Source organism: Carlito syrichta, unplaced genomic scaffold (genome assembly GCF_000164805.1).
Source record: "Carlito syrichta isolate Samal-C Ts95f unplaced genomic scaffold, Tarsius_syrichta-2.0.1 Scaffold309723, whole genome shotgun sequence".
NCBI lineage: Eukaryota > Metazoa > Chordata > Mammalia > Primates > Tarsiidae > Carlito > Carlito syrichta.
In genome coordinates this window covers 576778-599924 of record NW_007253819.1, presented here as the reverse complement: position 1 = coordinate 599924, position 23147 = coordinate 576778, and the positions used below count along the sequence as shown (strand labels likewise).

At 43.5% G+C, this 23147-nt stretch overlaps 1 protein-coding gene across 1 annotated transcript in view; it reads left to right on the top strand.

Moving 5' to 3' along the window:
- Positions 1–23147, top strand: part of TXNDC5 (thioredoxin domain containing 5) — a 105004-nt gene that overhangs the window by 49525 nt on the left and 32332 nt on the right. The window lies entirely within an intron of this gene.

Here is a 23147-nt window from a genome sequence, read left to right as displayed (position 1 = left end):
CTCACCTCAGCCTCCCAAAGGCGCGGGATTACAGGCTGAGCCACCAAGCCCGGCTTTCAATTTTTTTCAAAGAGGTGATTCAAACCAAAAACTAATCATGTTTGGGGAAATTTAAAAAACAATAATTTAATCTGTCTTTTTCAGTTTAATAAGAGATGGTCTGATATAATAATAGAATAACAACTTTTTCTAGAACACAGTGAATTATATAAACAGTAGTTCTTCTAAAATTACTTTTCTATCTCCTCTCTCCCCAAGTAAAAGCTAAAATATTTCAATGAGGAATAAATAGTTTTAAAAATTCATCCCTGGCCAGGCGCAGTGACTCGAGCTTATAATCCCAGCACTTTGGGAGGCCAAGACAAGTAGATTGTCGAGACCATCCTGGGCAACATGGCAAGACATCGTCTCTACAATAAATACATAAAAAAAAAAAATAGCTGGGCATGAAGCGTGTGCCTGTAGTTCCAACTTCTTGGAAGGATTGCCTGAGCCCAGTAGGTAGAGACTGTGGTGGCTGTGAATGTGCCATTGCACTCCAGCCTGGGCGACAGAATGAGACTCCAACTCAAAACAAAAAAATCATCCCTATTGCATAGAAATACTGTGTTATATTGTATACATCCTATAAAAAGCAAAATGATCACAAGGGATTATTCTTGATTATGGTAGATATGTAATTCAAATACTCCACAACATTTCATTTATTCTAAAATATAGATGATTAAAATGAGAAACAGTTTCTTAAGAACACTATGACTGACACTACTCTTCCTTGTTTTAGTGTAGGCAGAACAAGTTCCTTAAGAGCTTTTGTCAAATAATGTGTTCTATTTAGGGCAACCACTGATACCAGATTTGGTTAATAAGTACTAATCTCTTTTTAAGAGACTGCATTTGATATCCAATTAGTAAAATAGACTCTCATCTCTCGTGATAACCCTTTGTCCCTGAGAACTTTCTTTTCTACCTCAGGATGTTAACGTTTGTGGATTTTTATGCTTCAGAATATGTTTAGAAAACTTCTGTCTCAAATGGGAAAGGCCTACTGTATTGCTGAACGGATGTGTTTCTGGAATGGGAAGGCACAGACTTAAGCCATAGAAGCTTAAATAGCTTATTCACAGCAGAAGAATAAGAACGCCTAATTCCTTCCTCTAAGAATTCAGTTTAAAGATAAACAGACAATATGTGAAGGTATTTGCACTTTTGTTGAAAGTTATGATACAAATATTGCCATGAGAAAGGTGGTTTTAGAGAACCAAAATTGGTGAATTGCTTATGTTTGTGAGAATACAAAGGTAATTTTAGAGCAAATGAGGTGGCCAGTTAAGCTTGGCCGGGCTCAGTGGTTCAGCCTGTAATTCCAGCACTTTGGGAGGCTGAGGCAAGTGGATTGCCTGAGCCCGCTGGTTCGAGACCAGCCCGGGCAACTTGGTGAGACCGCATCTCTACAATAAATTAAAAAAATTAACTGGGCGTGATAACACGTGCCTGTAGTTCCAGCTACTTGGAAGGTTGAGGCAGAAGGATCGCTGGAGCCCAGCAGGTCGACGCTGGAGTGGCTGTGAGTGTGCCACTGCGCTCCAGCCTGGTTGACAGAGTGAGACTCCAACTCAAAAAAAAAAAAAGGAGCAACTGTGAGAATGTAGTAGGATGTTACTGAAATCTGGCAACTTTTTGGTGAATTGCATCAGAACTTCAGGAATTTATGAAGTTCCCAGGCTAAGCAGGGTTCGGTGGTGAGGGAAGCTCCAGCATACCTAGGAGAATTATTCTACCTAGATTGGAGGAGACTCTTTTAGATTAACACTTGTTTTTGTATCAGTGACCCCAAGCTCTAGACATGATATTAGAAATGTGGTGGAATTTGAGTTGTGATAGCAGAAAACATAAGAATGTTATGTTGGGCGTGATGGTTCTTAGGAGGTTGAGGCGGGAGGACTGCTTGAGCCCAGGAGTTCAAGACCAGCCTGGGCGATATAATGAGACCTTGTCTCTAGAAAAAAAATTTAAAAATTAACTAGGCATGGTATCACACAACCTGTAGTATCAGCTACTTGGGAGGCTAAGGTAGAAGGATTGCCTGAGCCCAAGAGGTCAAGGTTGCTGTGAGCCGTAAGCGTGCGACTACACTCCAGTCTGGGTGACAGAGTGAGACCCTGACTCAAAACAAAAAGAAAAACTAAGGATATTAAGGGAACTCTTAGGTTCTAATCCTTCCTTTCTACATGTTGATTGTATCACATGAAGCAAGACTCTTGATGTCCATAACTCTGATTTTTCTCACCTTTATATCTACAGGATAACATCGTTTTCCTTATACCCCCAAGGATGTGGTAAGGAAGGGTCATGGGGGAAGGATGGGGGTGAGGATGGCTTGGGAGGATCCTTTCCAAAGGAATGTGTTGCCCTGTGCTTGGCATTTGCTTGTGGAGCTTCTGGGAGGCCGAGGATTCCTGCAAAAGGGGAACCAGGTGAGTAGGAGGGTCCTCTTGGAGGACTTCTGCTTATCTCTATTGTTGGAAATGTAAGCATGTATTAATAGATTACTTGTAACTTTTTTAAAAATTAAAGAGTACAGAAATAAAACTATAGTATTTTTAAAGGAATATTGCGTAATTATAGACATTTGATGTAAAAGAAGTAACTCACTTGTTTTTCTCTTTGACTGTAGTTCCATAATCCTTCAGTATTCTGATATGCAAAAAGCATTGGAAACAAAAGTTTTTCATAAGTTTTCAGCAAACCTATTTGATGATTAAACATAACCTGAACCAATGTGAGACTAGTTTTTATTTAATCCTTTACTTTTCATAAATGTACACACAGATAATATGCTACATACTTGTACTACCTTATACAGGAGCTAACTTTTGAAGATATGAAAAATTCTGATATGGCTTGACCCTGCAGGTTTCAGATAATAAATGGTGTACCTGAATATGCATATTAAGTTCATGAATAAATCAAAGGCTCTAGTGGCTCTTTCTACAGATTTAATCAGGGAAATACATGAACCCCAAATCTAGTATCTTTTTTGAGAGCATAATTCAATACAAAAAACATTTGCTGAATAGATTCAGCTATGTTTTGAATGTTTGTCCCCTCTGAAACTCATGTTGAAACTTAATCCCCAGTGGCACTATTGAGAAGCAGGACCTTTCATAGATGACTTATTTATTCTTCAATGAATGGGTTGTCATGAGAGTGGGCTGGTGGCTTTACAAGAAGAGGAAGAGAGACCTGAACTAGCACACTCAGCCCCCTTCACACGTGATGCTCTGCACAGCCTCAGGACTCTATAGACTCCCCACCAGCAAAAAGGCCCTCACCAGAGTGGACCCTTGACCTTAGACTGCTCAGCTTCAATAGCTATAAGAAATAATATTTCTTCCTTATAAATTACCCAGTTTCTGGTATTCTGTTATAAACAAAGAAAACGGATAAAGACAGGTTCTTTGTAGGGGACTATAAGGAACAGCAAGTGGAGATTGCTGCCCCCAAGGAATTCGTGTTATAACGGGCAATGCACTTCCATTTAAATTTAGTGCAAATTACATTGAGCTCAAGGCTGTAACCAATGATAATCAGACAGCAAAGATGGGTGGGAACCCAGGGCCAGGCCAGCAAGGGGTCCATACTGCTTACAGTAGTGAGGGAGAAAAGACTTTTTAACAGTCTAATATCTTCAGTCCTTTTTCTTTCTAAGCAATACATTGTGCTGTTGACCCCCTTTCTGTGAGAACCAAGGGGCTATGTGGAGTCAGCATTCCAAAAACATTCCGAAGGTGGATGAGACACATGGAAAGTGTAAAGATGGGGCAATGGCAACCAGTGGGGTCGAATTATGGCTTGCACTAGTCAAGAGTCCTCCTAACTGGAGCTGACGCTGTAGCAGAGCGAGGGTGGGAGGAGGGTCTATCACACAGAACAGTGGTTCAGAAATAACAAGTTGTCCCTAAAAGAGTAATGGTAAAGTCCTACTTTTTCGGTGGTTGATATTGAAACACATTGGTTGTAAAGCCACCAAAAGAGTTGTGGGTAATGAAGAACAAAACTAATGATTAAATTCTCTTCCGTTAAAGGATTTAACGGAGTTGCTCAGGCTGTTCTCATGGGCTCAGGCAATCCCCTCACCTCAGCCTCCCAAGGTGCTGGGATTACAGACTTGAGTCACCACACCCAGCCCTCTTTTTCTTTTATTTCCACTTTTATGATTACTGGTGAATATAGTTCTATAATATGGATAGCATCACATATCCAGAGTGTCTGTGACTCTGCAGCTGCAGGGAGAAGCAGCTCCACCTTGTTTCGAGAAGTATGCATCCTTTTCTTTTTTTGAATCGGTGTCTCACTCTGTCACCCAGGCTGGAGTGCAGTAGCACTAACATAGCTCACCGCAGCCCTCAAACTCCTGGGCTCAAGCAGTCCTTCTGCCTCAGCCTCCAGTAGCAAGAACTATAGACATGCACCACCACACCTGGCTAATATATTTAATTTTTTGTACAGATGAGGTCTCACTATGTTGTCTAGTCTGGTCTTGAACTTCTGGGCTCAAGCAATACTCCTGCTAACCTTCCAAAGTGCTGGGGTTACAGGCATGAACCACTGTAGCCAGCCAGTGTGCATCCTTTAACGGAAGAGAATTTGAGCATAGAAAAATATGTCCGGCATTCCATCAAACACAGGAGAGCAGTTGCAGAATTAGCAGGCAGGAAACACGCTCTTTATGACCCATGGCAACTTCAGTACATATGTGGTGTGTATGCCCTCTGGCAGCCTAACTGAAAAGCTCCAGCGATTAGCAGGAAAAAATGCATCCGGTCTGACAGCACAATAGCAGAGACACTTGCTTAAATCTCAGCCTCCAGAGTCCCAAGTTGTGAGAGCTCTAATGGGAAAGAGCTCTAAAACTCACATAATTCCACCAAGGGGGCTGTTGCTCATGGCTCTGGGGGAAGCTAATGACTCCTTGTCATGACCATAATTTCATTGTAGTGGCAGTTGCCAAGCCAAAAGAGAAAATGGAGATGAGAATAACTTTTACAAAAATACTTCTTGTGAAACACACAAAATGTGTCAACTTGGTTGGTGCTGTATTCTTTCTAGGGGATACCATCTTCTGGGCTGTTGAAACCATAATGTTTGTGGGTGGCAAGATGATGTCATCTGTGTTCAGCAGCTTGTAGTAATTTCCACTCAAAGCCCTACTCAAAGGTTGAGATGATTGCTGTAAGTGGGACTTAAGCTTACAGATGAAAGCCTCACTTTTCTTTTCCATTGAGATCACAATACTTTTCTCTCTAGCAGGATGACAATTGTGCTGTCACCAACATTACATCATGCTATCTCCTTTGAAATGGCATCATTTAAACATGTGAGCACAGCTGTGAAAACAAAACATACTTTGCTGTGAGCGTGGTAAGTCCTCAAGGCACAAACTAATTGGTTTGCTTTTAAAAAAGTAATATCAACAATATAATACAAGAAGTGTTGCTGCTGTGAGTGAGTCAGGAAGAAGATCGGGAACTCAAGAGGCACTGGCATGTTGGGGTCTGGGCACCGTGGCAGGGCCCGGCCGATGAGGCGCCTGTCAGAAGTCTTACTCCTGCCTGGAACCCCGCTGTAAGTTTGGGCGAAAGTGCTCCTCAACACCCAGGGAGGAATTACCCATCCACCATGCTAGTTCACCTCAGTCCACAAGACTCGGGTGCACAGATCACCAACTGATAACCAAGAGGATCATCAAATGATTATCCTCAGACAACATTTACCATAACCACTGTCAAGGTCTGGAAGGTTGAGTGCCTGTTACAACTAGTGATCCCAAATATGGAGAAACATCCAAATAAATACAATAGATGTACAATGATCAGATATTGTCACCTAGCAATACTAAGCAAAAAAGTTTTTCTGGTGCCGGAATTAGCATCAGCTGACAAGATGTTTGTTAGATGAACAGGAAAGGATAGAAATGACTGAATGTGAACTGAAATGTGAACCAAGGGAAGGTTCACTTCTCTTTTACTACAAATGCCAAAAACCGTCTAACTCGCAGAAATGCCTACTTCATGGTTACCGGAAATGACTTCATCGTACTTTTTATAGAAAGTGTGTGTACGGGGAACTCTTGGTTATGTACATACCTATAGAGACACACAGAGAGGATTCTGAGCAGCGAGTGGCCTTCACAAACAGCCAGGACAGAGGACGGAGCCCTTAGCACCTTTGTTTTCTCTCTTGCTCATTGGTTTCATTGTGTTGTGTTAAAAAAAAAAAAAGGACAGAAAATAAAATAAGAAAAGGAAGTTCACCATGGTAGCAGAAAAAAGGTACCTTCTTCAAAGAGCTGCGTAACCATAGGCTGAAGCCACCTACACAGCAGTCATTCATTCCTAGGACCCACGTCTTCTTCCAAAAGAGGAAAATTCTGAGGCTCAATATTGCCAAGTGAGGAAAGATCTGGATAGTGTTTTACTTTGCTAGGGCTGCCATAACAAAGTACCACAGACTAGGTGGCTCAAACATCAGAACTTTATTTCCTCACAGCTCTAGGTGTCAGCAGGGTTGGTTTCTCCTGAGGCCTCTCTCCTTGGCTTGTAGATGGCATCTTCTCCTGTGTCCTCACTTGGTCTCCCTGTGTGTGTCCATGTCCTCATCTCCTCTTCTGATGAGGAGACCAGTCATATTGGTTTAGGGCTTCACTCTAACCTAGTCACATCTTTAAAGAATCTATCTCCAAACACAGTCACATTCTGAGATTGGGGATAAGGACTTCAACATAGGAATTCTCGGAGGACACAGTTCAGCCCATAACAGAGTCCTTAGAGAATGTCTCTGAGTCCGTGTCTCCAGCTAAGCGCAGGCACACTTTCAGCCCAACTAAGCAAGACTGCAGTGCTATGACTAGGAAGGCCCACTCCAGAATCTCAAGGATGAGTCCATTTGGATTTGGCTTCATAACTCTAGTGTAAAATTCTATTACTAGGCTTGCATTTACAAACAGCTCTTATTGTCTTACACAAGGGACATCATTTAGAACTGCTGTAGAAACATTTATTTTTCCTAGGGGAAAAGTGAATTTCTTCCTTCACTTCTGCCAAGAGAAGTTTCCAGGGTGTAGGGCATTTCTTAAAGTCCATATGAGGTCCTCATTATTGTGTCTATTTTGTAGGCAAAAAGGTTTGCCAGCAAGTCTTTGGCAGAGACAGCCCCATAACTCAGAAATTCCAGGCTCCTCAGGCCTCAGTGACACACATGTGAGCAGCTACCACAGCCGACACGCAGCTCTTTCTGGTGGGGTCCCTAGCAGCGGCCTGGCTGCACATAGCAACACAACACACCTCAGAAACCATGGCTCTTCCTTTGATACAAAAGGGAGGATGCTGCTGTGGGTGTCGGACTTTGGCTGGAACAACAGGAATCACATCACTATGTTTATGAAAAATGCAGAGATTTTTTTAATTGAGCAGAAAAATTATAGTTACATCACTGGGGTTTGTCCATCATTAAATGCACTTGGTGTATTTTATATTATGTCTGACCTACATGTGTAAGGCTGCAGATTCTTCCATGTTTAGTTGAACACCAAATAAGAAGGCACAACTGACTAAATATTAGGTATCCAAGACCTAATTTTTAATGTCGCCTCCAAGATACATAGTTTAAAAGTTCCCCATTATTTGTGAACATGAAGACTTAAGACCTTGTTGATTTTGTTACCCTAATGCAGTTAAGTTCTTAAACTGTGTTAACCTTTGATGTTTATATATATGTATTAAAAAGAGAATAAAGAACAAGACAATGGCATATCCAGAGGAGATTAAATATGGACTAAAATTCTTTAAAAGGAGATTTTTGTTTTTATGGAGATATAATTTTACTAAAACAATAAAGAAAGAAAGAAGAGAAAATGTATAATGTTTTTTTACATTTCCCAAAGTTTTTCACAAGGGGCTCTGTTTATGAATGACTTTAAAATTAATTTCATTGCTATTGGTGCCAAACATTTTGACTCAAACAAAGGAAGTTTGGATATGCTCAATAAATGAAATAGATATATTGACTGATGCATTATTCTTTGGAAGTTAAGAAGAAATAAACTGATACTTCTTTAGACGTTTGATTATATAGCAATGAGAAGGTTCTTTTTTCAGAGGTGGATGTTAATTTGCTCTGAATTAGTGTACATATAATAAGTGATACAATATTTCTAAATCAGCTATTTATAATATAAAATACAGTGGGGGTTGAGGAGTCTTTAATTGGATAGTGAGGGTATTAACTTCTGCTTGAACTTTTTAATCTAAAGTGAATAAATTCATACATAGATTATCCTTAATTGTGAAGGCAATGTCCACTTTACAGTCATTTAATCTACAAAGCAAAAAGAGAATTGAGTTCTAATTTTTCACGTTTAGAATCTGTGAGTTGGAAGGGCCATGTTGTTGAAGAGTAAAAGTGGGTGGGGGGGAACTGCTATAATCGCTACCCCTAAGATACTTGTGCTCTCATTTGAGTAAGATTTACTGGGACTTTCAGGTAAGGGTGTTTGGTTTGGGTACTCTATCTCTAAACACTCATTCTCCACCAGTTTCCAAATAAAAAACAAAGAAATGTGACATTAAGGAAATCATACATTTACAAAGAAAGCTAAGGAAGCAAATCATCAAAATGACAGAATTAAGTCCCTCCTTTGAGGAATGGCATGGCCTGTACTATAAGGGGCTCACCTTTCAAAATATAATTCTGAGGGGTTTTTTGGTCCTCCTTCGTGTGTGTGTGTGTGTGTGTGTGTGTGTGTGTGTGTGTGTGTGTGTGACTTATGATGTTCTTGAAGCTTTTAAAGGTAAGTAATACCCAAATTACAAATTAGTTATATAATAACAAACTATTTGAAAGAAGGGAAATTTACATAATGTGAAAAACAAATGAAAAATGAATTAGAACACATTCTTTGTGAAAACAAATATTAATGGGATAAATTCCTCTATTCAAAGAAGTAGGCAGATTTTTATCAATGAAAATAGTTTTATTACTCACCTTTAATTTAAAGAAAATAGAAAGTACAAAGCAGAAAGAAAACCTCTCCTGAACTCCCATTATACACAAATAATCATTACAAATATTCTGATGATCATCTTTCCAAAAAACAAACTGTTCAGTTTTTGCAAATAGGATCATACTATGCAGATAGTTTTCAAACCTACCCATTGAATATGATGTGTCTAGGTGTATTTTGTTGTTGTTGTTATTGTTATTTGTTTTCATGCTAGGGATTCTCTGAGTTTTTTGGATTTGTGGTTTGATGTATTTTGTTAACTTTGAAAAAATTCATTTGAAATATTTCTTCTACACAGTTATCCCTCCTTCTGGGATTCTAATCACCCATTGTTAGATTATCTGATATTATCCTACAGCTCTTGAATATTCTCTTATGTGTTTGTTTTACTCTTTTTGTGTTTTGGTTTGAGTAATTTCTATTATCCTGTTATTTATTTATTTATTTATTTATTTATTTATTTATTTATTTATTTATTTATTTTTGAGTTAGAGTCTCACTCTTGTCGTCCAGGCTGGAGTGCAGTGGCTTGTGACCACCGCAGCCTCAACCTGCTGGGCTTAGATGATCCTTCTGTCTCAGCCTTCCGAGTAGCTGAAACTACAGATGCATGCCACCATGTCTGGCTAGTTTTTGTGATTTATTGTAGAGACGAGGTCTCACCAAGTTGCCCATGCTGGTGTCAAACCCCAGGCTCAGGCAATCCTCTCACCTCAGCCTCCCAAAGTGCTGGGATTACAGGCTGAGCCACCATGCCCAGCCCCTGTCTTCAATTTTATTCATTCTTTTCTCTGTTTTCTCAAGTCTACTGATGAGTCTATTGAAGGGATTCTTCATCTAAGTCACAATAGTTTTCTTCCTCCTTGTGTTTTCATTTGACTTTTTCTTACAGTTTTCTTCTCATTACTGAAATTTTTCATCTCTTTATGCATTTGGTATACTTTTCCCAATAAAGTTTCTGACATATGAATTGTAGTTGCTTAAAATTTTTTTCTATTAGCGTCAATATCTGGGTTCTCTCTGGGTCTGCTTGTATTGGTTAAGTTGTCTCTTGATGTTGGTTGATTCTTGTTTTGTGTGTGTATCTCGTAATTCTTGATTTAATGTTGAATATTATGTATAGGCTAATCAACACTGTGGTAAATAGTACTTATTCCTGTAAGTGCGCATGACTCCTGTGCTAGGCCATTAGTGTTGGGAATGCAATATCCAGATATTGCATTCTTCTGAATAAACCTACTCAGAAGTTGAAGTGAGTCTGAATTGTGTTGCTGCTGTGGTGACCTTCAGGACATCACTGGCTTCAATTCCTCTAGCACCACCTTAGGGTGGGGCTGGGCTTCCAGAGGTTTTTTTTCTTCTCTCAGTGCTCCTGTGCCACCCTGAACTTTCAGTCTTTCCTGTGTGCCTGTGCCAAAAAGGGGGAATCTTCTCTCCATGTTCTTTCCCTCTCCCCAGAAGGAGAGCAGTGACATGACAAACCTGTTGTCTCAAGATGATCCTAGAGCTTGCTAGCCTGGTGATGGGAAGAAGGATGGGAGCTTCTCTTTGTCCAGGTCCAGCTTCAGTCTTAGTCAAGTCCTAACTGCCTAGGTCTTAGGGTTGGGACTTTCTCGGTGATCCTATTCTTCTTCCCTGTGATGGCCAAACTGTCTGATATCTCTGTGGTAGGTATTGTATAGGACAGTTCCCTGCTCCTCCCCCAGAAGTATGAAAGCTCTTTTCATTTTGGCTTATGATACTGGATCCAGGATTGTTGCCTGCCCCTTCTCTAGGGTAGAGGATTTTACTCTTTCTTTTACACTCCCCACACCTCCCCACTTCCACTAGTGGCTTCGTAACCTAACCCTTATAGGGGAGGAGGGTCAATTATGATTTTGTGACTTTCCTACCAAAGCTGCCACTCCCATTTTCCAGGTCTGCACCATCAAAGGAGCTTCGCTTGGTTACCTTGCTCTGCTCCCAGTCTTCCTCATGAGCATCCAGTGGAGGCCCATGGAGATTACATGTGTGAGTGCAAGCTGCCTTTGTGTCTGTAGCTATCAGGGGTTCTGTACTCTCATGCCAGCCCACACTTGGCCTTCTGCAATTCATTAGAAAGTTAAACTGAATTCTTCCTATTCATGTACAGGATCCTCCATGCTCTGCCACAGGGGAATCAGTGAGCATGTCCCATCTTTCCTTGAAGGGGCCTGACTTTTCTTGGATTTAAGGAAACTTGGGTGCCTTGTGGCCTTAGCTCTCTGATGAGTTCATGAAAATTATAATGTCACAATATAGCTAGCTTTTGTTTTGTTTTGTTGGTGGGTTATTTTTGTTGTTGTTACTAGGGTAGGGGAATACTTTTTTCTGCTTTCTACATCCTAGGTAGAGCCAGGCAGGATTTTAAATGTTTCATATGTAATAGTCCATCTCTTACAGCAAATCTTTAATGTCTCCATGTAACAGATGAAGAAACTTAAGCATATAATATGTTAATTACCCAAAGTCACATTGCCAGAAGGGCTAGAACTGATGGCAGAGGCATCAACCTAAGGTCTGATGGCAGAGGCTACACCATAAGCCACTAAAATACACCACCTTGCACATATGACACTAATCATGTCCTTGTGAACAGTTGGTCTCTCTAGTAAATTTCCTGTCACCGTAAAAATCGATCTTTTGCAGTTCTCTCATATTTTCCATCGTGTTTAGTGCAATACCATAAACCTTGAATGACACCATGGGACCCATATGAGGTGCCACTAGTGATGTTTGAAGTGCTCCCAAGAAACAGAGAATAGTCATGGCATTACAAAAGCAAGTTGATTTACTTGATATGTGCCCTAGTTTGCAGTCTTCAGGTGTGGTTGCAGATGATTCATCTTGTAAACAGATCATGTCAACTTATGGTGTTGATTAATACAATACCATACAATAAATGTATTTTATTTTCCTTATGATTTTTTTTTTTGAGTTGGAGTCTCACTCCGTCACCCAGGTTGGAGTGCAGTGGCACACTCACAGCCACCCCAGCATCGACCTGTTGGGCTCCGGCCATGCTTCTGCCTCAGTCTTCCAAGTAGCCGGAACTATAGGTACCTGCTACCATGCCTTGCTAATTTTTTATTTATTGTAAAGACGAGATCTCACTAAGTTGTCTGGGCTGGTCTCAAACCCATGGGCTCAGGAAATCCACTCACCTTGGCCTCCCAAAGTGCTGGGATTACAGACTGAGCCTACGAGCCCAGCCTTATGATTTTTTAAACAGCATTTATTTTCTCTAGTTAGATTATATTATAAGCATACAGCATATAATTCATATAATGCAAATGACATACAAAATGCATGTTAATCAACTGTTTATGCTGTCTGTAAGACTTCTGATCAACAATAGTCTATTAGTAGTTACATTTTGGGGAGTCAAAAGTTACACATGGATATTCAACTGCACAGGGATCAGTGCCCCTAACTCCCACATTGTTCAAGAGTCTACTGTATATATATATGACTGTGTGTCTTTACTCATGGTCCACCCCAATCCCACTCCTCTCCCTGCACCAACCACTATTGCCATTTAAATGTAGAGTTTGAAAGCAGAGAGGAGAGTGTTTCAAGCGACAGCACACCACAAACAAAAGAAGAGAATTGGAAATGACACAGCAACTGGCCAGGGCAATAAGGAGACCAGCCTGTCTGGAGCAGAGTCATGCAATGTAAGAGACGAGTTTGCAAAAGCTGTGGGAACTACAAACGCCAGTCAGGGGATCTGTGATGTGATGGAATTAGAAATATAGAACTCAAGCTGGGCTTGGTAGCTCAGCCTGTAATCCCGCACCTTTGGGAGGCTGAGGTGAGTGGATTGCCTGAGCCCGCGGGTTCGAGACCCGCCTGGGCAGCGAGACCTCATCTCTACAGTAAATCAAAAAATCAGCCGGGCATGCTAGCGCATGCCTGTAATTCCAGCTACTCGGAAGGCTGAGGCGGAAGGATCGCCGGAGCCCAGCAGGTCGAGGTTGTGGTGGCCGGGAGTGGCCACCGTACTCCAGTCTGGGCGACAGAGTGAGATTCTAATTCAAAAAAAAAAAAAGAACTCTTCTATATTTTGGGAAAGAGCGGTGACATGATAAAACTGTGGTCTCAAGATGATCCTGGCCCAAATAATTGCACATTGTTTGGACAGAAGAACACAGAGGCAAGAGTCATAGCCAAGACTCTAGAGAGATAATCCATGAAGGAAGTGGTGAAGGCCTGAGCTACACAGTGGTTGATGGGTGACTGAAAATTAACATATCAAAGAGGTAATGAACATTTGTTTTATATATATATATGTGTATATATACACATATATATATATGACTGAGTATTAAAACTTCTTGAGACAATTTTTGTATTAACCTACTCAGCTGAAGTTTCATAGGCAAGTATCATTTCTTCCCCATATATACTCTCATCCTGTAGCCTCTCCCTGCCTTTTTTTTTTCCCTCTCACTTAACTAAATCACAAGCCTGGCTGTTGTATTCCTATCCTTTGCTTTATAAGGGAAGTTCTTGAAAGTGTTGTTTATGGTCATTGTCTCCAATTCCTCCCTTTTCTTTCTTTGTTTTTGAATTGGAGTCTCACTCTGTTACCCAGGCAGGAGCACAGTGGCATGATCACAGCTCACCACAGCCTCAACCTCCTGGGATCAGATGATCCTTCTGCCTCAGTCTCCTGAGTAGCGGACCACAGGCAAGTGCCACCATGCCCAGCTAAGTTTTTTATTTGTTGTAGAGACAAGGTCTCACTATGTTGTCTAGGCTGGCCTCAAATTCCTGGGCTTGAGTGGCCCTCCTGCCTTAGTCTCCCAAAGTGCTAGGATTACAGGCATGAGTCGCCATACCCAGCCCTCTTCCCCCTCTTGAAGCCACTTCAATCAGATTTTTGCTGCCATCTCTCCACCAACACTACTATTATGAAGGTTGCCGGTGACGTACATGCTGCCAAATCTGGAGGTAAGTGCTTAGAGCTCATCACACCTAAACTGTCAGCAGGATGACCTGTCAATGTATTGTCCAAAAGGGGAGACATTTGAGAGTGAATAGGCTACTAGAAATGATTAAGTCAATAGGTTAAACTGGGATTGTCCCAGGTAAACCAAGATGTATCAGCAGGTTCAAAAAAGCTGCTCATTCCCTCCTCTTTGGAAACATTTCTACTCTTGACCTTTAAGAAAACAGCTATCAGATTTTCTTTCTATCTTCCTGGCCACTCCATGTCAGGTTTCTTTTTCCTTCTCATACGCTGCCTTCAAAACAGTGAGACGTCCCAGGGTTCAGCCCTCGAACCTCTTTTCTCTTCTGTGCTCACTCTCATGGGTTCTCATTCCATCTCATGCCCTTAAATAGCACCTACATGCCAATGACTCTCCAGTTTATATCTCTCCCCTGGATTTGAATATCCATCTACTCCCTCTATATCTGCAGACATCTCCAGCTTAATATGTTCAATATTGAATGACTCTTCCCCAAACCTGTTTCCCATCGCAGCTAATGGCAACTCAGTCCTCTTAATTGCTCTGGTTAAAAGCCCCGAAGTCATGCTTTCTCCTCTCTGTCTCTCTCCCATACAATCCCAGCCCACATCTGTTCAATCAGCAAATTCTGTTGGCATGTACATCAAACAGACCCGGAATCAACTTCTCATCACCCTCCACCTCCATCCTGCTATGATTCGTCAGTATCCCTTGCTAAGATGGTTGTAATCGCTCCCTGACTGTGTCCTTACTTCTGCCCTTTTCCCCTTTTCATTCCTCACTGTAGTTCTCTGAGCGATGCTCTTGAAATGGAAGCCAGATCCTGTCATGTTGCTGCTGAAAACCCTCCAAAACTTCCCCTTCTCGTTCATAAAAACCAACATTTGAACTGCCTCGTTCTGCACCCATCTCCTCCCACTGCCTCTCCTAGGACTTGCCTCCTCATTCATTTGCTCTAAGTCCTTTGCAGTTGCTGTTCCCTTGGCTGGAATGCTCTTCCTCCAGACATTCACATGTGTTAGCACTCACTTCTTTACATAAAAGCCACGTCCCCAATAAGTCCCTCCAAACCCTGACACTCCATCTCAACCCTGACATTTCTTATCCCCTCCCCTGCTTTATGTTTCTCCTTGGCATTTACCACTGACTAACACAGTATTTATTTTCTTTATTGACTGTTTACCCACCGAGAATGGAAGTTCCATTAGGACCAGGGATTTTGTCTATTTCAGTTGTTGTGGAATCCTCATCACCTAGAAGGTGCCTGACACAAACTAGACCTGATAAATATTTGTTGAATGAATTACCTTGCAATTAAGTGCAGGAAATGGTGGAGGAGATGTGGCAGCTATAGCAAGAAAAGAGGCCCAAAATTGACCTTTTCATGTGAACTATGACCCAATCTTCTATATATAGTACACTACAGAGTGTTCTTGAGAGGGTTAATGACACAAAGACCACCACAAATAAAAATGAGTCCATGATCAAATAAGTTTGGGAAACACTGGATAGCATACTTTTAGAGATTTAGAGGGTGTATTCACACATAAAAATTTCTGAAAAATCCTTTGGGGAATAGACTTGTATGTTTTTCTTTCTTCCTTTTCTGCACTTTGTCTAGCCCATTTTTAAGTATTTTTTAAGTCCCAGCATGTAAACGGTTGGCATTATTCAGGCTACCCAGCTTCACTGAACACTTTCCTTCCCTGTGTTTGTGGAGCTACCTCCTCCTCCACCAAGTTACAGCACAGACCACTCAGCCTTAATGCGGCGAGGCTGCCATCGGAAGCTAGTTTTGAAAAGAAGCAGGGGTCATGCAAACTCCATCCTGCAAAAGTGGCAACAGGGTAGAGGTTGTGTAGAATCCAATGATCATGTCCAGTATCCTGTACCAGAGGTGAGACGGGCAGAGTTTGCATCCAGAGGTGGTACCGGTGGTGGCAGTATTATGGACTAATTTGAGCCGTATTGTGGTAGAATCTAGGCATTGTTCCTGGCAGTTCTGTATCTATTTATTTATTCATTTTTGAGTCGAGGTCTCATGCTGACACCCAGACTGGAGTGCAGTGGCATGATTTTGACAATCACAGCTCATGGCAGACCCTACCTCCTGGGCTCAGCTGATCCCTCCACCTCAGCCTTCAGAGTGGTTGGGACTACAGATACATACAAGCACGCCTGGCTAATTTTTAAATTTGTAAAGACAAGTCTTGTTCTGTTGCCCAGACTGGTCTTAAACTCCTGGGCTCAAGCAATCCTCCCACCTTGGCCTTCAAAGTGCTGGGATTACAGGCATAAGCCACTGTGCCCAGTCTGTGTGTATTTAAACTTAAGGTTCCTTAAACATGTTTGAGTCAGAACCCTTCTCTTAAGAAAACACCCACTAACATCCACTAAACACCAGCATTCCTTTGGTGGTCCTCTCCATTTCTGTGCTCTCAGGGCCTTGCTATAACCCTTCCCAGGAACACCAGGGACAGAGATTCTGGCTGTGCATTCTCTCATCCCAGTGTTTCTCAGCTCTGGTAGCTGGACAGAGCATCAGCATTGTTTTCAAGACCCAAGTGATGACAATATGTTCCTGTATTCTGAATTTGGAATGGTGTTTGGGGTCTAGGCAGCCATGAAGAGTAGGCCCTAAACACCAGGAGAGAGGTGTGCCCCCATGTCCATATGGAATGTCACAGATCCATAGCTAAGACCATCAATGCTGGCCAGCACAGCCACGAGAAGAGTGGAAAGACCCAGTAAGCAACCTGCACCCTCAGGAGAAGTCTTCCGTTCTGTTCTCAAACCCAGATGCTGATGGGCATGAGCTTCTGCATAGGCCTATTGGCCCTGTGCCCAGGGTTCTCTGGGAGAAAGGCAAAAGGGCTCTCATAATAGCATCCAGCAGACAAAGAGCTAGAAGAATAACAGAGGCAAGAAGGAGGAGAGCCAGCACTTGCATAGACTGAGTGAGCTAGTGAGAGCTGGAACAAGATTTTGAGAAAACAGCACAGGTCATTCAGCCTAGTGGTCACAATCCACCCAACAAAGGAACTATTTTTATTCTCCACCCCCCACCTGCATAGATCTCCTATGGATTTTGAAAGCTTTTATCTCCCCAATGTTTGAAATTTATTATGTTATAACATGGGCTTTTGTGCTTATTAATTGTTTAGTAGGCTGTTTTGCCCAAGGAACTTATGTGGGTAGTGAGTAAATACCAACTTTCCATTGACCATTTTAACACACGGACAATAGCTCTACTCCCCTGGGCGACTCCATTTGGGAAGTTGCTTGGGCCTTTGCCTTTAGACTGTCTCAGACGAGAGCAGACCGCTAGCTTTGCCACCCTTCTCAACAATCACATTTGCATGGTTGCAGGAGCTCATCAAGGAAAACAATTTCCCTCCTTCTTTAGAGGTGTCTTCTAGGATGTTCTGACCAAGTTAGAACAACAGGATGTAAATGCTCTCAATAGCTACCTGAAAGTAGCCCTTTTAGCCCAATAATAACTCAGGATGCACCTGTTAAAGTTGTTCAAATAGTGGTATTTCCGTTTCTGAATGTTCAGAGGGGTCCTCCTCCCCCCACTGTGTGACAGCACATTAGGGGTTCGTGTTACCTCTGGAGGTAGAAAACAAAGGCTGTGGTTTTTCCCAGCCAGCAGTAATTCCTCATGCTTCAGTTCTTAGTTCGGTGCTCCCTGGGATGAGGACAGCTACCAACAAGAGGCTTTGCCATGCAGCTCCCCGGCTGCTGTCAGCAGCGGGGTTCAGCTCCTTGAAGTCTATAGATGTGCAACTAGAAGCAGGAGGGCAATACTACTTTGTTAGTAGTGACAACACTGGTCCCTAAGCCTATTGCTTTATCTGCTTGGTTCAAGGCCATGATTTTGAGGAGTCTCTCTCAAGGAAGCCACCTTCTGAGGGTAGACAATTGTAACTTTTCATTCATTCCTTCATGCATTCATTCAACAAATATGTATTCCCCCTCATCCCATGGAGCTTACATTGAGGGAAAGTTTGACACTAAAAAAATTACACAAGCAAATAATTACTGTTCTGTTAAAGAGTATGGAGAGAAAGAAACAGATATTAGGAGAGCTAGCGCAGGGAGACCTAATCCCCACTGGGGGTCAGGGGAGTCTTTCCTAAGAATGTTGTATGTACTTCATTGCTATAAAACTCAGTGGTGTCTCCATTTTTAGGCTTGTTTTGAGCAGCGGTCAGGCTGCTCAGAGGTGGGTCTCTAAGCAGGGCTACCTGTAGCTGCTGCCATGTGAAGTGGCACATCAGTCCCCAGAAGGGGTTGAGAGTTCAGAGGAAGAGAAGAGCCCCACCAGCCATGATACTGAGCAGCCCTGGGGGAAGGGCTGATGGGTTATGCAGACAGGCAGCCTTGTGCTAGGCCAAGAGAAAGAGCAAGGTAGAGCGAGTTATTTAGTTTTAGTGGTGCCTGGGAACTAGATATGGGTTCCTTCTTCTAGTACTTGTTGAGCATCTACTATGTGCAGACATTTAGGTTCTAGGGAGAGTGGTGAACATCACAGATACCCTCTGGCTTTTGGGGGGCTTATGGATGGGGACGAGGGCCAATTAACCAACTGGACACATGAATCGGCAACAAAATGTCATCCAATTATGAAAAGGGCCATGCAGAAATGAACTGCACAGCACTGGAGAGAGCTCAGTGGCCGAGGGAAGCTGCTCCAGGAGGGACATGGGGAAGAACCCCGAGGAGGGGACGTGGGGGTAACAGACCTGAAGGTGCAGGCAGGCCAGTCATGGCAAGCACAAGGCACCACGAGGGCAAAGGGTGTGAGAAGGGGAGCACTTAAAGGACATTTAGGTTCATCTCTAGTGTCTAGGATTTAGGGGAGCAGAAGTGTGTGGGGTAAGATGGCATTTTTTCTGGAGACTCTTGAGAGCCAAGGCAGAGAGCTGAAATTGTATTCTCTGTGAAAAGGGAGTCACTGAAGGAAGTTATGCAAAGAAGTGATATGATTCAATTCTAGGGGCTGTGCAGAGGGTCTATTGGAAAGGACTGAAGCGGGGATGCTATGGACAAGATGAGAAGTATGGTGGCAGGAGAAAGAGTGAGTCCATAGGAGATGTTTCTCAGAAGTGGAAATGACTGGACTTGCTGATAGGGAGATGGGACACAGGGTGGGGCCAAGACACCGTAATTTGGGAAAAGTGGAAGGAAATTTGCAGCCCGAATTTACGCAAACAGCAAGAAGCCTTGTTTGTTAAGGTGGAGAAACCAGAGGTCAAGTAGATTGCTGTGGGAATCACACGCTTGGTTTTGGCAAGCCTGCAGGACAAACAAGAGGTGTCCCATGGGCACTTATCTCAGTGTCCAGCCGACAGTGCGAGCACAGAGAGACCACATATCGTGGTGTCATCAGCATATAGACAGGGTTTAAAGCCAAGATTATGGATGTGATTCCTTAGGGAATGAGTACAGAAAGAGAAAAACAGGCTGGAAGCTAATCCTTGAGAAACCCACATTTAGGGAGTGGGTTGAGGAGCCTGAGAAGTGACGAGGATGATAGGAAGCAAATCAGAGAAGCTGAAAGGACAGTGGATCAAGGTGGTGCCAACGTCAGTTGTAACAACCCTGCTGAGAAGCCCAGGAGATAAGAAGAGCAAAGTGTTGGTTTGCCTTGTCAACATGGCCTCCTTGGTGACATTGAGAAGAGTAGATCTGGTGTATGGTGGTTGTGGGAGTTTGTGTGGCATGGGTTGCAGATCGAGTGGAAAATGAAATGCAGAGAGATCTTGAAATGAATTTTAATAGGAAGAAAAACTAATGAATTAGACCAGTAACTGGGGGGGATGTGAGGTCAAGACAGTTATTTTTATTTTTTAAATTGGGAGACACTAAAGCACATGTGTACATTAATGGAAATGCTCCAGTAGGAGGGAGGGGACAATTGTTCACATAGGAGAGAAAGTAAGATGCTGAAGGAGCAAAGTTCTTGAGCAGCTGAGGAGGGAGGGTGTACAAGTTCCCCGTGGCTGTTGTAACACATTTTCACAAACTGGGGGGCTTAAAAACAACATACATTTATTCTCTTATAGTTGTGGAGGTCAGAAGTCCAAAATTAGTTCACTGGACTACAAATTGTCGGTAGGGCTGCAGCCTCTCCGAAGGCTTGAGTGGGGAGTCTGTTTCCCTGCCTTTTCCAGCATCTGGCACTGCAATCGCTGACTCGGCCCCTTCCTTCATTTCCCCAGCCAGTAGTGTAGCTTCTTCAGCTCTCTCCTGCTTTTGTCACATTGCCTCCTCCTCTGCAACCAAGCTTCCCTCTTTCATGAGGACACTTGTGATTATATTTTGGACCCACCCAGATGGCCATGATAACCTCCTCAAGAGCCTTAATTTAAACATAAGAAGAGACTTTGTAAAGTCTCTTCTACCATATAAAGTAACAGTCAGAAGCTCCAGGGATTAGGAGCTGGATATGCGTATGGGCATTATTCTGGAGAACTGGCATTTGCTAGGTGGGGATACTTATGTCTGCCATTGAAATCCGAGGGTAGGAAGGGCAGGTGCCTGTGCAGGGGTGTGTAGAGCTGGTGATGGCAAGATGAGGGAGCTCAAACTTTTGGCTTCACTTTTCTGAGAGAAGCATGAGGTACAGTTGATAGCTGAGAGGATGACAACTGAAGGGGGTGGGAGACTGAAGGGCAAGAGTGTAGAAGCACCTCAGAGAGGTGGGCAACACCTGCCTAGGGCAATGTGGTCAGTTTCAGGGCAGGGGTGAGTAAGGATTGAAGGCTCATTTTTATGAACGTGAAAGGAAAGTGCTGCCTGATTGTGTGATATTTCTCCAGCAGAGTTTGGCCTTATGGTTAAAGGCACAGGGAAAGCAGAGAGACAAAACTCATCAGCATCTGGGGAGGATGTGACAAGGCAGGAAGAGAAGGATGAGAATCCATGGCCCTAATTTGTCAAGAAGCAAGTGGCCAGTCATGGTGGCTCAGATCTGTAATCCCAGCACTTTGAGAGGCCGAGGTGGGAGGATTGCTTGATCCCAGGAGTTTGAGAACAGTCTGGGCAACATAGCGAGACCTTGTCTCTATAGAAAAATCAAAAAATTCGCCGGGCATGGTGGCATGTACCTGTGGTCCCAGCTACTCAAGAGGTTGAAGTGGGAGAATCACCTGAACCCAGAAGGTCAAGGCTGTGGTGAGCCATGACCATGCCACTGCACTCCAGCGTGGGTGACAGAGTGAGACTCTGACTTAGAAAAAGGAAGCAGCAGCAGCAAGGGAAGGCATAACAATCTGGTGGACTGCGAAGGGACTGAGAGAAGATGGTGGGCTTGGTAGCTCAGGGGTCATGATGAAGGAGAAGCATTGCAGAAGTAGGTTTCTTGAGCAAGCAACCTACAAGCCTAGAAGGTAATGGGACATGTGGGATGTCTTTACTTCAGATTTTGGAGATGGTGCAGATGCTGGTGATGACAAGTGCTAGGGCTTCCTTTTAGGAGCAATTTACTAAGGGACAGACAGATGGATCATCTACCTGGATGCTGAAGACACCAGCAGTGAGGACAAGAAAGGAAGGCCAGGATCACTGAGCCAGGACCGAAGTCTTTAGTGAGGAAGATGGAGTGATGTGGAAGAACAACAGGAAGTGGAAGGGCAGAGGGTGCCATACTCAATGGTATCAATTTAAGGGGAGTTGCAGGGCTTGTGGGATTTGCAAGGAGCAAGGGGGAACAAGGAAAGCGCCAACCTTTCTTTCTGGAGCCAGGGGATTCCAGGTGCGAAATAAGAAGCAGTTAACAATTGAGAGAGCCCCTTGAGCTATGCTCCAACTAAGGCGGGGAAAGATGCTGATGCTGTAAGAAGAGTGGAGGTAATGGTTGTTGAATTTCCCAGCAGCACAGGGATTACAGTCTGGCAATAACAGATGATGGGAGAGAATCCCTGGCTTCTGGTGATGAGTGTTTCACAGGGACGAGAGGATTGATGCGATCACATCATGAAAGGCCTTGAACAGCAGCGCAAGTTATTTGTATTTTATCCCATAGGCCAAGGCCACAGGAAAGGTGGTGTGTTGGTTCAAGTTTAGGCAGCAAACTGTCATAGTCAAAGGTAGGCTTCAGGAAAATGAATTTTCCAGTCATGTGAATGAGGGAAACTCTTAGAACAGTACTGCAGTAGGCCAGGCTTAGGGTCTAATCAGGGTATGAACACTGAGAATGGTGGGAAGAAATGATGGTGGCAAGCAACGTGTTGGCTTCAATTTTGAGACAGAAGGGACACAAGAAAAAGTGGGGGGGGGGAATCAATGGGATATGCCTCCCATGCTTTAAGCTTAAGTGCTTGGGAGCATAGGTTTTGAAGAAAAATTGATGGTTTGGTGTTTGGCAAACCGTAGTTAAAGGTTCACAAGTGGCTCAACCTAAGGCTGGAGCTGAATAATGACAGGTGAGTCAACAGGCGTTTCCCCTGTTGCCACGCCAGGAGTAGCTGCCTAGGGCCTCCTGGGTTGAGGATAATCAAAAAGCAAGCAGGATCCCAGAAGCCACCCGGTCATTCCCTCCAATTCAACTCCAGTTCCCCGGCTAGGGCCATAACTTTTGATTACCATCTGCTGTGTGCGTGCAGGTGTGAAGCGCGAGGCGCCCAGCCCAGGGCATGCCGTGCCACATGGCAGGGCCTGTCGCGTCGTCATTCATTTTTGTGATCAGGGATAAATCAGGACACCAACCAGTCTTCAAGGAGCCCTTCTTGTCTAAGAAAGGTCGCTCTGCCCTTCTTTCCTCTTCATCCACGAGTTAAGGCAGAACAGGGATAGCAGGCAAGGGGGATCGCTTGGGAAACCGGTTTCATCACCCCTCTGAGCCTAGGCCCAGAATCACACACAGTCGAGGTCTGGCCAGGAATCTGACTCATGCAGGTGCAAACTCCACCCACTTTTGCCCAATTTCCAACATACTGCCGACAACAGTTCTTCCTTCGGCCTGGAAGTCCGGGGCGTCTGCGTGCGCGGAGATTAGCCGGGGCTGACAGCCCCCCCGCGGCTTCCTGCCTGGCTTCTGCCCTCCCCGTTCGCCGGCACCCGGAGCGCAGCGGGCACGGGGA